General features: G+C 35.3%; 1 protein-coding gene across 1 annotated transcript in view; it reads left to right on the top strand.

The window, feature by feature from the left end:
* The window catches only part of LOC102811064, a 164,303-nt gene that overhangs the window by 34,492 nt on the left and 129,307 nt on the right, over positions 1 to 504 (top strand). The window lies entirely within an intron of this gene.

Raw genomic sequence — 504 nt, forward strand, 5'->3', positions numbered from 1 at the left:
CATGGTTTCTGTTGAGAAATCTGAGCTTAATCTGATTTGCTTGCCTTTGAATGTTATATTTCTCTTTTCCCTAGCTGCTTTTAAGATCCTGTCTTTATCTTTAATTTTGGAGAGCTTGATTATTATATGTCTTGGTAATTGTCTTTCAGGGTCTATCCATCCTGGGGTTCGCTGAGCTTCTTGATGCTTATCTTTTCACTCTTCAGGATGTTAGGAAAATTTTCTTCCAGAAGCTCTTCAACTATTTCCTCTGTGGACTTGTGTGATTGTTCCTGTTCGGGAATGCCAATTATTCTTATGTTATTCCTCTTCATGTTATCCAACATGAATCTTAGGCCTTCTTCTGATTTTTTTAATCCTTTTTTATGTTTGTTCTTCTATCTTAGTAGTGTTGAGAGATTTATCTTCTAGCTCACTAGTTCTAGTTTCTGTCTCTTCAGTTCTACTCCTTTGCCCTTTCATTGTATTGTCCATTTCTGATATTCTGTTATTAATCATTTGGAC

This window comes from Chrysochloris asiatica, unplaced genomic scaffold (genome assembly GCF_000296735.1).
Source record: "Chrysochloris asiatica unplaced genomic scaffold, ChrAsi1.0 scaffold00024, whole genome shotgun sequence".
Lineage (NCBI taxonomy): Eukaryota > Metazoa > Chordata > Mammalia > Afrosoricida > Chrysochloridae > Chrysochloris > Chrysochloris asiatica.